General features: G+C 32.4%; 1 long non-coding RNA gene across 1 annotated transcript in view; it reads left to right on the top strand.

The window, feature by feature from the left end:
• The window catches only part of LOC147066107 (uncharacterized), a 267,876-nt gene extending 252,840 nt beyond the window's left edge, over window positions 1–15,036 (top strand). Inside the window, exon 2 of the long non-coding RNA XR_015071618.1 lies at window positions 14,494–15,036. This is a non-coding gene — a long non-coding RNA (uncharacterized LOC147066107). The remainder of the gene's footprint in view (window positions 1–14,493) is intronic.
• Window positions 15,037–17,903: the final 2,867 nt, after the last annotated feature.

The raw sequence follows: 17,903 nt of genomic DNA, 5'->3' as shown, positions 1-17,903 counted from the left end.
AATAAATCAACCTTTATGGTGCCATCAAATAAGTTAATCGCACGATACACAGCATCATAAAACATAACATCTGTCCTGCGACGAGGTATCTTGAAGACCGTAGAGTTACGAGTGATATTGGTGGGAACATGAAAATTAATATTTGCCAGTATATACGGATTGTAAATGAACTTACGAAGAAGTAAAAAGAAATGCTTTAAAAGAGCAATCACTCTTTGGGTGGACAAGGATTACATTGATAGCATACCCAGAAGAAAATAAAAAAATATCTGAGGTGTTTTTAAGTTATGTATATTCAAGACTAATTTTGTTAAAATTTTGGAAATATTTTGACGCTATAAATTATGCATAAGCCACCGAAAAATCATTTGTAACTTGTTAAGTATCTACTCGTATTTTCCAGAGCTTTGATAACAATATAAATTATAATTCGTGATTGGAGACCTCTGGTTAATAACATTCTACTTTGTATCTATCTATCAAACGGCCTTGACTGTTATAGATACTCGGAACATTTGATCGGAGAGTTACACGCAATTTGCCAGACATTTTCACATCGCATCGGAATGACGACGATCTTAATTATTATTGCGTATCGTTTTCACTAATTTAGGAATCAAATTAATTCTGCCAACAGTTTATTTATTAGATAAAAATCAAAGATAAAAATAGTCCTTTTTAATCAACCCTTGTAATAATACATAACCACCAAGTCGATAATAACCGAGCATCTGAGAAATAAACTGTGCTATTTATGAAATGTATTTTTTTTACAATAGGTATCAATTTGTTCCACTTGTTCAACCTATTAGGTCTATACTCTGACTCTTAAACAAATTTAAAAACAATATGTGTATTTTCCAGACCCATGATTCGAACCTGGGACCCACGACATTCGCGATAGCCATCGTGGGTGTTTATTATAAAGCATTCCATAATCAGACCGTGTTGCAAAATTGAGATTTTGGATCGCAGTTATTACTATTGATGAAAATTCGAATGCAGTTCGTAAATTGATGCTAGAAAATTAAGAAAAAATAACAATTAACACTCTACTGTTTTATTATATAATAAATAATAACCATTTACTCCAAAAAGTATAATAACTAGCATTTCTATTTTAACTTGAAAATTCGCTACAGCAGCCTGACTATATAGGTAGATGGGCTTATATGCATAACAACGTCGTTATCTTGGCCAGTTATCAAAACTATACTTATATGTATATAAATATGATTTTTCATCTAGGTAAAATAATGCATTTTATATTAGCTTTCTTGCAGAAGTACATACCTATTATACACCCTTTTGCTAAATTTGATGACACAGAATTACTAAACTTACTTTTAGTTTTTATATATTTACATCTTAAAAAGATATTTTTTTTCGTATTTTTATATAACTCCTTATTTGATTATAAATTGTTAATACGTACATATTATCAAATAAATGATTCGATCTTTCTTATCAAATAAGACTGTTACACCATTATGTTGCATAATATTACCGTATACATAAGAGTCACTTGGAGTCATAACTCACATATTGCAATTTTGACATTTTTGAGTTAAATATGTCAAGTGATTCTAAATGCATTAATATATATACAGACAAATAGTTGAGTATCAAAAGTCACTTTAAACCATGTGAAAATCGTTGGCAAAGTTCACTGTTGGTGTTAAAACTCGTTTTGTCACCAAGACTTTTCTAGCCAAGCAGGGAGCTTTATTTCTCATAGTATGCTGTATATCTGCAGCATTAGAGTAGTATATATATTTTTACTAATTTTACTACTAATTACAAAAAATGCTCTGGTGGTTTTTTGCGATTATCTCAAAACTTGATTTTGGAATATGTGAGTTATGACTCTAAGTGACTCAAAGACTGTTTGTTATATATCTGTGTTATCAGTTATCATTCATCATTTCCATGAAATATTTCGACTCTTGAATTATTTATCCTATATTTGAAAACCATACATTTTTTTGGTACTGTTCGGTTATGAGGAATACAGCGGAAAACACATTTTGAAAATACCCGATATACTGGATTATTTGTTAGTTTGGGTTAGTTTGGGTTAGGTTAGGTTAGCTTTGGTTAGGTTAACCTAACAAATAATAAAGTTTATCGGCTATTTTCAAAATTTGTTTTCCGCTGTAGTATTCCTGATAACCGAACAGTACCGTTTTTTTTTAATCGTAAATTATATAATAGTGAAGAAATGAGGAAGTATAGAGTTTGTTACGTTGAATCATGTAAAATTCTCCATGTACCTACCCATTTATATGTTCTAAGACACAAGTTTAGTGTGATAAATTAAAAATAATAACTCATAAAATATAAGATCAGAATTTACTTATCTAAAATATATTCATTTGTCGGTATTAATATGAGCATACCTATATTCAAACAGAATAAATAAATTGCCAATGTGTGCAGTCATGCTGCGAAATTAAATTCTAATTGATTTTGCACAATGTGATTCATTGGGACCACGGGTATCGTCTATTTATGTGCGGAGAAGAATTAATTTCAAAATAGATACCTCCAGTTCGATCGGGGTGACATTGATCTGAAAATCATGTATATTAAACGTGAGTTTAGCTTTTAAATTATTGAATTTATACTTCTTTTGGCGCGTTTATGAAATCAGAACAGAGTGTATTTTTGGCGTGTAACATGTAACACATAATTTATTTTTTCACACGATAAAAAACGCACTCGGTTGGATTCGAACCACCGATTGTTCGGTTATCAGCCGAACGCATTACCTTTACGCCACAATATGATAAATCGTGACGATTATACAGTATATTATTATAGTTTAGAATTGTTCCGTTGCCTAGGCAGCGAATTTATTATTGTCAGCCATTTGTAATTCCTTACGTTAACAAACGATTAAACGTAAGTTTCAACGAGTTCAACGAGTGAAAGATGGTACTTTAAAAATAAAAACAACGAGAAACCATTATATAATTTAGTAATATAAGTTAAAGTGTATAGAAATAAACCAACGGTATTCCAATAAGCGGTCCTTTTTTTTGAGTGTGTAATTTAACAAGATAATTAAGAGCTAGTCAAAGAATCTAGTTTATCACAGGTTTTGTTTTTGTTTTGTTACACCAAAGAAGTATAACTTCTAACACGCGTCCATAAATAAGCAGGTACACACACACCGATTTTTTATCATTATTTTCATATAACCTACACTCAATTTCATAAATAATATTTTAATTAAACTAGTCCTAGTAATTATTAATACTGCTCTATAACTAATGTTTAATTAATAAGGTAGGTAGGTATGTCATTATGCAATCTGGTTATATCATAGATTACACATACCTACCCTAAATTTTCATCATAAATCATTAAATATATTACTTAAAACATGCTACATTGCCATGAGGCTTGATTATTTTGACAGATAACAAAAAATAGTCGACGGGGTGGGTACAGGTCAGGCGCAGAGCAAAAAAAATCGGTGCAATATTGTTAATGTAAGTGCAATCGACGATAGCAACTATAACAATAATCACACTTAATTTCTTCGTACTAAAAGAAGTCGAATGTTCATGGCTTCCCAATAAAAAAACATTTGAAACTGACAATAAACGTTAACGAAATATAATCAACATTGACATCGACCCTATTTTATATAAAAAATAAACAAATAATGAGCATAACCTAAATTAATACCTATACGTTTATAGGTAATTGACTAACACGAAAGAAAGACTATGTAACTACGCCCAATTTACACCCCTTAGGGTTCAAAACAGGAAACTCATAAATAGTGGGAACTGAAATACCTAACCGGTAAGAAGTAGCAGCAACCGATCTCGAGTAAGGAAGAATTCGGGATAAACTTAAAACACGTGTCAAGAATACGTCATACGTCGAATACTGACAACTGCTCTCGGCTTATGCATTGACACTCATTTAATATTGGTGTATCACATACACTATTGCACGTGCATAATGCGTGCTTCATTTTTTTTCAAGTTCAAAACCCTGCATAAAAATGTAGTGTATTGAATATAGCCTATCGGAATTCTATTTATTAATCTGTTCTGTGGTTCAAAACGTTTGGACTATGGGAGCCCTCCGCACTAGAAATACTGTCGGAAAAAAACTGGTGAGTGTCGTTCGGGTGAGTATCCGATTCATTGGATTAGCATATAAATTTCAATAAAGTAATGCAACCGCTATCTTGGAATGCAGCTATGTGTTTGGAGCGGTGTTCCGTTTGTTAGGGAATGATAGGTATCCTAAGCGAAAAACAGAACATCTAAGAAAAAATATTTTAATTGATTGAAATATAATTATTTTGTTTTAATATTATGATTATTATTCCTATACTTATATTGTTTTTTTAATATATAAAATATTGAAAACATATGGAAACGTGTTTTTTTTTATTATTAATAAAGATTAGATTTTATTTACATATTTGTTAAATTATTTTAAACCGAAGAATTCGTTTGTTTCTTACCGATGGAGTATACATTAAAATACTTTCTCTGGTGCCGTTGCTTGCGTATATCATGTGGATCTCTTATGATGTCGTACATATATTATTATTATTGTATTTTCTATTGGCGAATCATCTTGCTAATCGCCTCTACCGATTTCAGTAGACACAGCGTGAAGAATGCGGCTGGCATTCCGCGCAGCTCACTCACTCGCGACGTCGATATTCGATTTCGACGCCCGACGTCGGCGTCGGTTTCTTTGGGCGTCGCGTATAAATGATGGCGTCATATTAAAATCGAACTTAAACATGTGTCGTGATGTCACTTCTTCTCGTATTAATTATTATAATTGCGGCTTAGACCGATTTCGAAAATCGAATCGAATCTGTACCTACCTAATAAAAATAATACCCATAGTAATAATTGAATGTGTAAATAATTTATTCACAAGATTTATCAATGAAATATCCGCTAAAGTGTGACATATTTTTAAAAAGGGTGGTGCAATTATTCCATTTTTTTCTATTGATTCTGGAATCATATGTGGATCTTAGCAGCCTAATTTTTGTCCCAATTTCTCAACGTACTTATTATGAATTTGTCAGACCCAAGATTTGAACCCGAGACCCACAAATTCGACAATCATGAATACGTTACCACTTGTCTACCACGAACACTGAAGGTTTTGCATTTTAGTTCTTCAAATCATCACGATGTATCCTAGATTAGTCGCAGCTAAGGATTTATTAGGTAGGTGCCTAAACTACTCAATAGGCATCTCACTTTTTAAACCACAATAATAATTATAGGTAATAAGTATACTTATGAATGGCATAATATTAGCTTATGAAACCGTGGGTTTGAATCAAAACTGTCCGACAAATTCACATATTTACTGTATGATTTTGGATTCTACTTGTCTAGTAAAAATCTGTCAAGGAACTTCTTCGGGAGGACGATAATATTCATATCGGATTGTAGAGTTAGCAATTATAACAAAGACGTCAATATTTTGAACAGCTGAATAGAATAGTTGATCAAAAAATATTTAGTAAATTAAAAAAGTACTTACACCTATTTACGTATTATATAACTCACTAACCATTTAATAAAAAATTCTTATAAATTTGCTATTAATTGAAATACAAACTAAAAAATTGAAACATTTTTCATGTCATGACTATTGTGTGTTTAGGTGTTAATTTTTTGCATTGTTGGGTAGATACCTACATACTATATAACAATAATTATTGGTGAAAAAAGCAATTCAATTATCAAATCGTTTTGAATTAATATTACAATAACCGTGACGATTTTAAAATTGTTTAACCATAAAAGTAAGATATTTTTCACAAGTTTACTACAGACATAACAAAAAAAATAGAATCATTTTACTGATCAATAAGAGGGCACCAACCTAAAATGACGAAAAATTCTTACCTAGTTATGAAGAAACATTTTCTTTACAATTTATTAACTTGGGTATTTTTTTTTTTTTGTAAAAAGTTGATCTCTTTGATAATATAAAAACATTTTTAAATTCTTTGAGCGGTATCGTGGACATGTTTTTTTTTGTACTTAAAATATAAAATATTTTTCCATCGGTATTAATTATAAATGATAAATTCCATCACAAAATTGCTACCATTGTACAGCGATGAGTAGGTATTTCAAAACGATAAGTCAAAAATTCGTTTATTTATAGATGAGCTAAAAAATGAACGCAGCTGATGATCTGTCAATCGGCCGGTTTTATCGTTACAGACAAAAACGATTCAGATGACAATCAAATTGGTCAGCGACTAACACTTCGGAGAATTTCTTGACATTATTTTTTACAAGTGCGGTCAATCATCCGTGGTCATTCAATGGAGATCGATAAAATAGGAATAGGTACCTCGCCTCTCCCCGCCACCGTATTTTAATATCACGTTCGCAATGATCAGTTTTCTGATTGAAAATTATGCATATAATATGCCTGTCAGAAGTGTATCTAGTTATCGAAATATCTACAAATTCTTTTCAATTATAATATTTATTATATATTAGATATTATTTGTTCATGCTTGAAATATAAAAAAAAACACTTTGACACAATCAATTCATCGTTTTAAAAATGAAATTTTGAAAGGGGGCCAAGAAATAATTTAAACCAGTCACAAGTATTATTAAATTATACCAAAATCTTGAAACGCTGCGTATTTCTCATAAATTAAGTATAAAATATTTTCCAAAGCATAACTGCAACTAGGTACTTACTTACTATTACAGGTATTTAAGATTTTACACGCCGTTTATAAACAAATAAGTACATATATATTATTATGTAGGTAGATATAGGTACCTAATAATATTTTCGTTATCACAATATATAACATGCAAATAATGTTGCTAAAATAATAAAGATATTGTTACTCACTTACTTAACCTGGCGTTACAGACTCCACAGTCATCTTGTAGCAGGGCTCGAAATGGACCGGAGCGCACCGGAGCGCCGTTCCTGTTCGTGAAATCAGTAAAATTATCGCTCCGTCTCGTGGAAAAAAATAATTTGACCGAATGAGCTAGATAGGCCATATAATAGAAAATCTATACACTTATTTTTTATAAAAAAACACATACAATTTGATAACTATGTGAATATCTTCAGAAAACTGTCGACCGCTCCGGTTTGTAAATTTTTCCATTTCGAGCGCTGTCTTGTAGGAATCTAGTCGGGCACACTCTGACGCATATTCCTATCTTATGATTTGAAAAAAAAAACCAATGATAAATTTATACTAGCCTGACTAATAAAATAATACATACATATTTAATTATAATATCATGAAAGGCACTTTAAATCTAGATTCGCCTCTGTAATGATTAGATTAACATTTTTCTTTCCAAACAAACTGCAAGCAATCTCGAGAACAGCGAGGTGCACTAAATATTTTTTGGTATTAATTAGGTATATTTTACAAAAAGCATAATTATCTAAAACCTCATTTTGATTAGGTACCTACTGTCGTATAAAAGACCGATTTGAATTTAGTTATTTATACACAGCTAAACATTGATGTTTTTATTATTGCGGATATAATCGTATTATTAAACATTTTTTTTATATAAGTACTTATATAAATCTATTATTTTCAAACCTTTGCATAATTTAAGGTGTAAAAGCATTATGTACCTATATGTAAATAGATAAGCAAAATTTAATTCACTTACATACAAGTATGTGAAATCTTTGAAATCTTAAGTAGGTAGGTAATAAAATATCTCATTTAAAATACCTACTATTAAAATAGGTATATCTTTTAACGTCGTTTAAAAGTTAAAATCTTTGAAAACATTTCGAAGATGCAAAGCAATCTAAATCGGCTGCGATACAACTTCGGAGCTTTGAACAGTGACGCGAATCGAAATGTTCAATTTGAAGGAGAGCTTTAAAGCTCTGACGAATGGCCGTGGCAAATGGCAACGGTAGGTTCATTTGCTTGACGAGCGAGCGTGAACTGTATTGATAATTAAATCGGAAATTGGCTAAGTCCAATTGGCAATAATGGATATTGGCGAAATTACCGTTAATTATCTTAATTATATAAGTATCTTTATTTGTAAATGTAACCAATTAGGAATTCTGGACTGATAAAGATGTTCATACTTTCATGCATATTATGGAATATATAATGTAGGTAGGTATCTACCTAGGTAATTATCTACTATCTTTTTTAATCCATATGTATTGTCACATTAACTATATAGTCATACATCGTCCTTTCACCATCAATCCATCACTTGTGGCGCTATTCTATACACAAGGCGGCTATCGGCGGCTATCAATGGTAGTTTATCATATTTTTGTATTGAGGCGGTTAATTATTACAATAAGTTAACCGTCTAAAAAACTGTAAAAAGGTGCTATGCGTTAACAGCCCTTCTCTTGCATGTGTTAACTTTTAGAGCAATATAGACAGTTGTGAAGGTAGAGGAAGAGAGTCGCAAATACGGCCTCCTTATTAATAGGAATAAAACCAAGTTAATGGTTGTCGATCGGGCTAACCTTCTAACAACAGCAAGTACGCTCCAAAACCTAGAAACAGTGGACGAGTTTGTAGGTACCTATATGTATCTGGGATCGACCATCAGTGGAAAGGGCGGATGTGAAGCGGAAATAAGAAGGCGCACACGGATTGCAAAAAATGCGATGACACGTCTTACCGCTATATGGAAGGATCAGGGAATTTCGATTGCCACAAAAATGATGCTTGTGCAAACATTAGTGTTCTTAATATATATATTTATACGGAGTCGAGTCGTGGACCCTGAAGGCAAAGGAACGGAAGACAATTGATGCATTTGAGATGTGGTGTTGGCGCCGAATGCTTCGTATTTCTTGGACGGAACACAGGACGAACCAGTCAATCATCCAGAGACTGCAGATAAAGGAACGGCTCTCGACAATATGTCTGAGACGAATTCTGCAGTTTTTTGGACATATTGTCAGGCGCGGACTAGACAACCTGGAGAGACTGGTGGTTTTGGGTGGCCTCCAGGGAAGACAAAGCAGAGGAAGAGCGTCCCCGCACTGGAACGACCAAGTGAAATAGCTGACTGGGGGCACCATCCATTCTGCCCTGAGAGAAGCGGAAAATCGAGAAGGAAGGAAAGTCTTGGTCGCTCAAAGGATGACGAAATTCAAATGTGGTCACGATCCTCAGCCATGAGTGGACGACCAAGAAGAAGAAGACAGTTTTGAGAAGTTAGACGGCTAACTTATTAAAACAATTATACCGTAGATGGTACTGACGAAAAGAATAATTCAAAATATACTTAATTAGTTTCATGTATCTAATTAATTTAAATAACTCAATTAATCTGCCAATTTTTCCTAGTAGGTACCCAACGTAGTTTTTATCCGACATTTTCAATGCGATATTGATAATTTTTAATTGCATTGCATAATTTATAAACAATTGACCCTTAGGCCATTGCTCCGCAAAACTTCGTACTTCATCGAGCACCAGAGTGTTTCAGTAGAGATAATTTGGAATCTGATATTTGTAAAGTGCCAACTGTGTCAGCCCATATTACCCGGATCGATCGGAATCCATTCGGGTAGGAAGATGACAAGATAAGAATCAATGCTCCCATTTCTTTCTAAATGCTACATAAGTAGGTACACAAACTATTCAAAAGTGCTCGCTGATAAGTTGATATAACACTTTCGCTGGCTGACTCATGAATACTTTCATACATAAATGTTTACACATTGTTCCTGATGCGAATTCTGGGCATCGATTAATTGGCAACACCTGATTAATGATATAGGTATAATGCCCAGGGTACAATATGTAACTAATGAACGTACCGATACATGTTTGTTTAAGCACCTGTTTGATCAATCGATTGATAGTAGGGATTCCAATCCCGGGATCCCGAGCTATTTTCGATACCTATGAATCCCGGGATTGATAAACATAATCCCGAAACTTTCGGGATTGATTTTTTTATCAATTTTTATGGAAAATAAAATAAAAACGAAAATATAACAGAAAAAATACTTTTAATAACAAATAACTACATTAGAAATAAACTGAGCCATTTATTTATAGCCATTTGTAAATTGCCGATTCATTTTATTTTTTCATACAAATTAATAAAAATGAGAAAGATTGGAAAAAAACAATGCTCGCACTACTAACAAAGTAATTCCACCACGATCTCAAACGTTTTACGGCAGTTCCATATTTGGCTGTTGACTTATTAGATTTATGAAGCGGAAAGGCTTGCTTTACTATTTTTAATCTCGCTAACCCATTCATTAAGTTTTTACTTTCAGAAACAGCAATCTCATATTAAATTCACATTATTATTTATATTACAATATTATTTACTCCAATAAACTTATGTATTTCCAAGATTGAACGTATACAATATTAACAATAAATGTCTTAAATAGTATAAATTATACTAGATTTATTTTTGACCGATTTTATCAATGTTATTTGTAAATATAAAAATTTTATATTAACAATGGAAAGAAATGCCAATCCCGGGACCAGTCCCGGGATCCCGGGATTGTCAAATTGTAATCCCGAAATCCCGGGATCATAATTTCGGCTCGGGATTGGATTCCCCAATTGATAGGTATCTAAGTAATCGGACTTATGTAGGGACATTTTGCTACTCTATTTACGCAGATATCAATCGTTTTAGTACATTATAGTATCTTAATAAACAATATAATGGTCGAATTTACTCTGTTTCTATATTATAATAAAAAAAATGTTAAAAAATACTATGATTAATTGTTGAAAATCTAACCGTTTTATTTCAAATAGATTACATGTAAATTGTACGTATTTTAATGCATCGAATTATCAACGGATTGTATTGAAAAGTATATTTAATATACTATTAGGCACATAACAATTTTAATCATCTGAAGAATAGAAATTTTGAAATAGACAGATGGCGATGACGGCACGACGTCTCGAAAATATTGTCTATCACCTGCAGAAGCGCACTATAAATAGAAGAAGCGCAAAATCGAGCAGATCTAAACCTACCTGTACCTACCTGTAGACTACCTTGCTTAATAACAACGTAATCGCACGTACTGACAGACACAGGCATTTTATTATTGCTATATTTTGGTAGATGGGTAAGTAGGTAGATCTAGTTAACTTTTTATTCGTTTGAAAAGAATGTAGGTAGGCACCTAAGTATCTTCCATGAAGTCGATTACAATACCTAAAACAATAGACAAACATGTTGAAACCAACCATCAGTTTAGTTTGACCTAGGCCTTGAGACGTTTCGATACATCGCTGATCGCTGGTCAAACCCCTTTCAGACACCTCTCACTCCTCATGTGGTGGATATTCTGTTTTGAACTTCAGTAGCGCCCGTAAAAAAGCAATTAAAGATTTAAATAAATGCTCATTTAAACCTACATAGGTAACATCGATCCATCTTTTCAGGTCTAATTCATATACTTTACAGTATCATTACAATAACATATTCTAGCCGCATAATAGGGTGTAGGTAGGTACCTACAACACAAACATAGACCCGCAAAACCACGTCCCACACCACACTCATAATAGAGCATATCACGAGGCCCTACATTTGGATGGATAGCATCAGCAGTTTTTACGCCTGTGAATGTCTCGAGACTAGTTACTCAAGACTGGGGTCGCCACGTAGACTGTAGAGGATGGACAGATTATGATAGCATTGTGGATACGACGAAATCACTTTGAAACGGTGTTAGTGTCATTTGTGAAACTAACGATACCAACGCATAAATGAATCGCCTGCACTGCCAGAAGAATCTGACACCATTCTACTCAAATACTTTTTTTAAATTGTCTATAATACCTATTTAATAAAATGTGGCAATATCAAAGAGGATCACAGTAAACTAACAAAAAATAAAATTATAAATATACCTACCTATTTACTTAGGTACCTATAGAAACAATGCAAAATAAATCTAATTAAAAATGTGTTGCACAGTAAATACGTAACTAGTGGCCAGCGTCCACACCACCGCCTTTGCAGTATATTTAACAACAAAATTGATTAGGAAATATAATATATTTGACCTCAAATAAAATAATTGTTAATTGGGGCCAAGGCACATTTCGAGTGCCGTTAACCCCCCTGCGCCATGCCCCCATCGTATGGTAGTGTGCTCCGCCACTTATGGATACCCACAAAGTGGATGTTTTGACAAACTGTAAATTATAATTTTCCCTAAAATTAATGTTTTTAATGATAACAATGGACACTTCTCCATTGAGTAATATAGTACCGCTGAATATACGCGTGAATTATTATTGTCTTTAAATGTTCAAAATATGATCAAAATAATATTGTTCTGATGTTAAGGCGTCGCATGATTTTTCCTCAAATGCTACACGCCAATGTGTATGTTTGTCTACTTGTGGCTATAGCGTCCCACAAGCTAAATATTACGCTTTCACACTAATATAAAATCAGTCGTGAAAACGTGATCAGACCATAAGCATTATGTATGCGGTAAATCGTCTCGGCTGCCAATATCAATGGCGTTGTGAGAAAAACCATCCGCCGGCTCTGCTCGAGGGCCAGACTCTTTCGCCTCTTCTCTGGCCGGCCGCGAATAATTCAGAGACGAATTAGACATTAAAGTGACATACATATTATAAATAATGAAAGTTGTCATAGCGTGGAAAAATCTAATGGGAAAATCATAATAATAGTAAAAAACCTCTTGTCATTTATTCATTTTAAAAACCAGTGTTGTGACCTAATGAAATTATTTGTTTGTAAACAGAACTATTAGACAAGTAGGTAGGTATTAGTAAAATTTGTTGATGAATGGAATGTAAATATGTATCTTCAAAAATTTGAAATAAATAAATGTAGGTACAGGTAGGTACCTAGATATTTGTACATATTAAGAAAAAATATGATAGTAAACACGTGCATTTCAATATGATACATAGGAAAATATTACCTACGTTTGTGCTGATAAGCAAGTAGGTAAGTATGTAGAAGGTAAAGTTTTTTTGTATCTCATTAAAGCGATACCTCTACCTATTAGAGGCACCTAGCGGAAAAATACGAAGCTTGCAATTTGAGACATCTTTTTGATAATTTACATTTTAAGCTATATTAATTAATAAATAGATATGTATCCGAAAACATTAAAAATGAAAAATATTTTTTATTTTAAGTCAAAGATGAACATACATTTTTTTTATAAAATGTGAATCTGTTAAAGGGTCCCATATTATTATTACATTTTATTTTATGGTCATATTTAATATTAAAATGTAGTTTATGAAGTTTTCTATGCTGTAATGAAGAGATTTTTGACTAATTCATAGTATTATTAGATATTATTTTAATATTTTTTATATTTATTTAAAAAAATATCGATTTTAATAATAAAAAAAGACATATAGGTAAGTGAATAAGTATATACTTGTTTTAATATAAATAAAAAGAATTTCAAGTTGTACCCACCCATTAAATTTTTTATGAAATAATTATAAAATATTAAAACTATGAATTGGTCAAAAATCTCATTATAATTTCGAAAACTTAATAAACTAAATTGTATTAATTAATTATTTGCTACTGAACACCCTGCATGGCAACACGAGGTTGCGATGTGCCTTTATACCAAATATAAAATATCTATCTATGTATCCCTACCTATGTAAGTAAATTTAATACTTGTTTAGGTAGGTAGGTAGGACCAACTAGATTTTTTATTAACATCATTGAAAATATGTTTTTTTTCTGTGACTCTCTTCATCTAAATACATTACTAAATATCTGACGAACTTGAAAATATCACTGTCAATAATTATTTAAATAATAAAAAATTTTTGGCAACTAAATAAACCTGAATGCAACTCTGCCAGAATGATAAAGGGACAACACTAATACGTGAATTAGCGCTACCACCGCATGCATATTATAAAGGTGTGTTGCCACAACATAACACACGGACAATAGAAGAAGAAGAAGAATCTGTATTGTTGTGTGGACCTACTCAACGACATTTCAGAATAATAACCACCGACTTTATCAGCATGCTTTACATGAGCGCTGAAACAAATGTAAACGTTTATTATTATTTATAACAATGGAAAAGCGACTTGATCAATAAATTATATTATTCATCGTCTTGGCGAAGCTAACTTTTCCTAGTAAGAATTGGTACAATTAAATAGGTACACCTACCTTGAGAATAGGTAGGTACTAGGTAGGTATCTATAAGTAAGATAATATTTAATATGACGTTTTGCTAGGTAGGTTCCTATGTGATGTAAAAATAGTGTAGTTCTTAATTCGGTTATTTTCTCGACTTATCACATTTAGGTACCTACTTATGAACGTATTTATATTTATAAGTACCTTCATACATAATTATATACTTACCTACTTATGTACCTACCTAATATGTGCCTACCTGCCAACCTGTATTTTCTGTACCTAAACTTATCTAATATAAATATTTTTTTTGTTTCAGGAGGTGAGTTTCTACCATAACAATCAATTGAATCAATCATCATCGCAAGTAGGTGTCCTTCTATATTGTATTAGCTTAGCAATTTATATAATATCGATACCTAGGTATATTTTTTTTATTATTATTTAATATACCTAAATAAATATTTGGGAAGTTTGAAAATATATCAAAGGTATTACAAAAGATTGATATCTTCAACCTAACATATTTTCGATATAAAATAATATAATACCTACTTATAGGTATACGATTATCAAAAATATTAAAAGTGATTGAGCTCAAATTTATGAATACTTACATTATTTTAATACTTAAAACTTTTAAAACTTTAAACACATTTGAACATTTTATTATGGTTAGCTAAATTTCAATGAATGATAAATATTGGCGCCAAAATGTGGTAACTTTGTATTATACACTTTGCAGCCACCTAACCATAGACAAAGGTGCAGATCCGTGGTTGAATTAGGTAGCATTGTTCGAATCAAGCATGCACCCTAATGTCGCCCACGAGTAGGTAGTAAGATGGGATTGCAGTCAGCGAAAAAATAAAATAAATAAAAATAAATTCAATCCAAATGAATAAGAGAAATAAGAAATGGCCCCAGCGAGTCAAGTTTAATTGGTATAAGAAAGAGGTTGCCAGCGGTGGCAGGTGCGGGGGTCATTTTATATTCATTCTTTTTTTTCAAATAACGTTTTTCATCCCGGATATCCACAATAAAAAAGGTGTTTTTAATGGGATAGTATCCTTTTATTCCAAACTTGATGGTAAATTATTTAAATATCTTTATTAACGAATTGACAACGATTCAATACTATGTTTTATTATATACCTACTTACTTATAGATACGTAGGTAGATACCTAACCTACTAGTAACTAGACCATGGTTACCTATAGGTAGGTACCTAGGTAGTTTGCATTCACCCTAATCCTGGTTAGATAAGTGGAAAAGTGGTTAGTAATAGGTAGGTATCTACATTAAACATACAAAATAGGGCTTATTTTGCACTTTATGTGTATTATTTGTAAGGTCGCCAAAATTGTGTATTAAGGTACCTACTACCTAAATGAATCCGTAGGCTGTTTACTGTTACTTGATTTTTTTTAAATGGTAGTTTTCTTACCTTGTGGAAGACAGGCCATACACTGCTTGGGGGCAACAAATTCTAAGCATAAGGGATGGTACCTAAATAAAAAAATCTACAATTTTCGACTGAAAATGAAATTGTTAAAAATAATTTACGTGCAATTACCTATGCCTATCGATTATTACATACATCATAAAAATAAGAGAACATTGATATTGGAGTAAGAAGAATATATCTACCTTGGTACTTCGTCGGTATTCAGGTATCAAAACTGTAATTAAATGAATTTGTCAATCAAAGGGAAGATGCTATAGGATGTATCTACATATAGGTAGATAATAAAGTAAAATGACAACTGTTTAGAAAAGTGTCTACCTAACATTTTCGATTAACGAATGTTAATACCTACCAACTTACCTACATAGACACCTAATAGGTATTTTTAAAACCCACCTACCTATCAACTAGACATGTTACCCTTCATATCTATTTTCAAGAATTAAAAAATGCATAACCTACGATATGCTTATAAATTGGCAGGCTCGTCGTAAATTTTCGTTGTTATATAACAAGGCCGAGGGTAATTTGCGGGCAGTGCGGCGAAGGCTTTCACGGCGCCCCTGGCCGTCGCTATGCAGATGAGCCTCTCGTCCGCGGTCCGCACATAAATACTCGACCTCACAATATAATAAAAGATGCGGAGACAACGCTATACGCTATCAATCCCACCGTAAGGAGAGCTCACCTGCGTTTACCTTGCGGGGGCGGGGCCCGGCGCGCTCGCCCAATCGCAGCCGGCCCCTCAATACATATTCATAACTATATTTACATCATTCATACCTCTTTTCATATCATAAATCATAACCCTTTTCAAACCGCGCCACTGCCTTTTCTCTGTCTTTCACCCTCCTTTGCAACACGACAAAATGAGACAGAGTATGCGAGAGGGAACGTATCTGGCACGAGCATATTTCATATCTCGCTGCTTCTGGCCTGTTATGAGTGGCGATTAATAATAGAAATATGTATTTGATTGCCCCCATGCCAAAACGACGTATGTTACGATAGCACTTTCATGAAAATATCGTTTTTATTTCAAACAACACCTAAAAATAATTTCAATTAACAGCATTTTTACTTAATCTGATCCATAAAAATTAAAGTTCCTAATCTTATTCCGTACCTACTTATCTATTTACAACACTAGAATTAATTATATTAGATAGTTGATTCGATATATTATAAGATTATTGTATCACCTTGTGGAAAGCTTTTACTATCGCACTTAAGTCTTTTATACTTAGTAGATTTTCACGATGCGTGGGCATTTAAATATGATTGAGATGCCAGAAAATAATTATTTCTAGATTCTCGTTTTCTCCGAGCGCTATGAATTGAGCGCTTCAAAAATCGTTATTTTGTATCATTTTTACATACCTACATAATATTTAGGTAGGTATATAAAAATCACTAGCATTACTACTATACCTACTTACACCCTATCACACTTATTCACTGATCCACATACCTCTAAGAACAAAATCTACCAATAAGACATGCATTTTAATGGTCCTTAAAATCGTAATGGTATTAATTTATAAGTAGGTATACTTAACATAAAGTAAATTAGGTACGTAGAGCCTCGATTATACAGACTAATTATTGGTGAACTCCGGGACATAAATTCGGACAATCTAAAAAATAATAAAACGTCCATAAGAAATCTTTTTATTAAGTTAAAATTTTTGAAAAAATCACCTACCCTACCTACATTATTATGTAGGACTAAACAATTTTGAGTAATTGATTTTCATTCGACATTCCTAATTTTGTTAATTAAACGATATTCAAATGTTTGGATCCAAATATTGTACCCGGTTAAAAAAACTTTTAGAGAAATATCGAAAATGCCATTTTTTAAATGGTTAAAAAAAAGTTTTCCCGTGTATATTTTCATAACCATTAGAAGCAAAACTATTTATAAAATACAATCAATTCATATACCTACCTAGTACATTAGTAGGTAGGTATGTAGGTACCTGGTAAATATTAAGCTTGAAACATGTCTAAAACAAGAAGCGGGCCCCCAGGCTAGGATGTTTGACGAGCCCCTCTACCTATCGCTAAGGGTAAAATCAGTGTGACGCGCTGCAGTAGCGTTATCCAAATTGAATGCTGTATTTTTAGCATTTTTTAATATGTAGGTACTTACATCCATTTGAATTATGGAGTTGTTGAGTATCGGCACACAGTAAAAAAAATGCATTGTACCTACAACCTTAAATAGTCTTAATTATTAATATTATCATCATAGGAA

This window comes from Rhyacophila brunnea, unplaced genomic scaffold (assembly GCF_057557595.1).
Source record: "Rhyacophila brunnea isolate RB1 unplaced genomic scaffold, BYU_Rbru_1.0 scaffold_5, whole genome shotgun sequence".
Classification (NCBI taxonomy): domain Eukaryota; kingdom Metazoa; phylum Arthropoda; class Insecta; order Trichoptera; family Rhyacophilidae; genus Rhyacophila; species Rhyacophila brunnea.
Note: the sequence above shows the minus strand (reverse complement) of the source record. Positions and strands in the feature narration are given on the sequence as shown.